Source organism: Lissotriton helveticus, chromosome 2_1 (assembly GCF_964261635.1).
Source record: "Lissotriton helveticus chromosome 2_1, aLisHel1.1, whole genome shotgun sequence".
In the NCBI taxonomy this organism is placed as follows: Eukaryota; Metazoa; Chordata; class Amphibia; order Caudata; family Salamandridae; genus Lissotriton; species Lissotriton helveticus.
The window spans coordinates 958,519,191-958,522,234 of NC_136059.1; positions in this window are offsets into that span (position 1 = coordinate 958,519,191).

The window sequence follows — 3,044 nt, forward strand, 5'->3', positions numbered from 1 at the left end:
ACCTCCATCTCGCCCCTGCAGAAAATATCAAAGGTGAGAATTTCAATGTACAAAGAAAAGATATTGTAAGGGAATTGTGAAAAACAGCAAGGCTGCTTTTGGGACACATACACCATTCATACTGTTCATGGCCCAAAATCAGAGTGACCATGAGCCCTGGAACCATGACAACTTTATAGCTGGTCATACCTTGGCAGTTCCCAATGTCGTGGGAAGTTCCATTCTCGCGAGAGAGGGAACAAGGTTTTAGGCAATGAGCGAGCATACACACAGGTACGTTAGCTTCAAGAACTAAGCGCTGTTATACTTATGTTGATTTATTACTGTTTTCTACCTGGCTCTTAATTTCCTGAACTCCCCATGTATTTTTACTTGTTGCTGAGTCACACTGGGTCCATACTTCTGTACTGCCCAAAGGGCGTGAGTTGCTCTGGGGAGTTTTGTGTGCTGTAAATGCATGTCATTATGCTTGCTGAGGTGCGATTGCGGACAGTGGTTTTGGGCAGTCTGAGCAGTCTTAACAGAACCCAAAGGGTCAGGATGCGACCTTTCACCTCAGAGACCAAGAAACTGGCATGCGGAGTTCCACAGGGCTCCTCCATCAGCCCCACCTTATTTAACATATTCATGACACCACTCGTCAACAACCTCTCATAGGACATCACAGTCATCTTCTACTCAGATGACACCCATCTTAACCTCTGTCTGATGAACCACCACCAACATCAGAACCAAATTCAACAACTACATGACTATGGTAGGAGGCTGAATGCTACTGCCTAAAGCTTAACTCTGACAAAACGAAATTCTGGGCTTTGGCAACAAGTCCTCCCCAGGGGTCTTTACCTGGTGGCCAGGGGAACTAGGATCACGTCCCACACTCACAGACCACGCAAGAACCATAGGAATCATTCTGGCCAAATAGCTCAACATGATGGCACAAATCAATGCAGTGAGCATCTCCTGCTTTCACATCCTACGCATGTTGCGAAAGATCATCAAATGGCTGCCATGGAACACCAAACGGACCATTACACAAGCATTCATAACCAGCAGGCTAGACTACTGCAACACTCTCTACACTAGACTCTCCAAACAACTCCTACTGTCAAGAATGGAACAGCATAACTCATACTCAACCTATCTTGCTGCACATCACACCTCAACTTAAGAAGCTTCACTGAATACCTGTTCATAGGTATGGCCAATTCAAACTCCTCACTAGGGCCGGCCTAAGGCATGTGCAAGCTGTGCACCTGCACAGGGCCGCCAAACCCCATGGGCCGCCATGCCAATATATATCCTTAGATACATATTTGCGTGGCGGCCCCTGGCAGGGATTTGGCGGCCTCAGGCCCCCTACCTACACTCCCTGCTCAGGGCCTCCGTGAGCCTAGAGCCGGCCCTGTCCTCACACACACAAACAAATCCCTGCACAACACAGGACCAGAACTCCTAAACAACCACATACACTTTCATCAACCCAGCAGACACCTAAACTCTGCTTCACTCTCATTCGCACACACTCCCCACATCTGCAAAAGAAGAGCAGAAGGTCACTTTCTCCGACATCATACCCAAAACATGGAACGACCTCCCTGAACACATCAGTGTCTCCTCCGCACTTCTAGAATTCTGAAAGAAGCTGAAGACCTGGCTCTTTGAATAATCCAAAGGACCCATTCACCTACACACCTGACAAAGTGCCTGGAAATTCTCACGGGTGAGTAGTGTGCAATAGAAATTGACATAACATAACATGATGTAACATCTTTACTACTATTATAAAGAGAGAGCTGAAACCTTTGAGGCGGGTAAACTCAAGAAGTACAGCACCAATCACAACACCCAATACAGCATTGTAAAGGGGAGATGCAGCAGATGGATATAGGCTATACAGCTGGCCACCATATACATTACAAAGGTCAGACAACCTTAGGGGTAAAATTGTCCCTTGTGGGCGTTGGTGTGGGCGTGTCAAAGTACACGTGGGCGTTGGCGTGTCAAGCTACACTACATTATTCCTTTGTGGGCGTGCAGCATTGACAGAGGGGCGTGGCAAAACAGCGTTGTCAGAGGGGCGTGCCGCAAATAAAACAAAAAATGGCCGCGTAGTTCAGTAGCGCGCCTTTCACAAACAATGTGCGTGCCCATTCACGATCCACCTTCGCGTCTCACAAGTCGGTCTACAAACACCAAGCTGCGCCGCATTCACGCACATTGCCATTCCGGCACCATTAATCACATATAGTGCGGCGCAACCTTTGTGGGCATCAGCGTTGTCAGAGGGGGCTGCACCAAAATTAAAATAAAAAGGGGCGTGCCTTTCGCCAGCAGTGTGCGCGCACATTCACGCTCCACCTTGGCGTTCTGATGACGCGACATTAATGATATATAGTGCAGCGCAAACTTAGGGGGTGTCAGCGTTGTCAGAGGGGGCTGCACTAAAATTAACAAAAAAAGGGGCGCACATTCATGCTCCGCCTTGGCGTTCTGATCACTTCTCACACGGCCATATCAAAACACCAACGGGCGCCGCATTGACGGACCTTGCCATACTGCCTACAAAATTAAACTAACAAAACAAAACTTTACTCCTTTAGGAACGTAAGATTTCTCAGAAGTGTCTGCAGGAAAAAAAAAAAGGGGGCGCACAAGCGCGCCATTCACTCACCGCCACATTCACGCTCCAACGGCTCCAGCGGGCACTGAAGGAAGGCAGCATACCACACGATCTAAGCCACTTCACAATTAAAATTTAGTCCGGGCTCAGGCGGGGCCTCAAACCAGCCCTCGCAAACACAGGATCACGCCGGGCACTGTCAGCGTACAACATTAACGTTTACTATTACAAACATTACACACATAACATTTCATACCCGGACAACGTCAGGACGGGCTGCTAGTATATTATATATATATATATATTTGGACCGCAACCCGTAGGCTGGCGGTGTGGGGACTCGAGGGAGCACTTTGCTGGCATTTCAAGGGATCACCTTTGGACTTTCATTACGGCAAATCCACACATTCCACCCACCCCA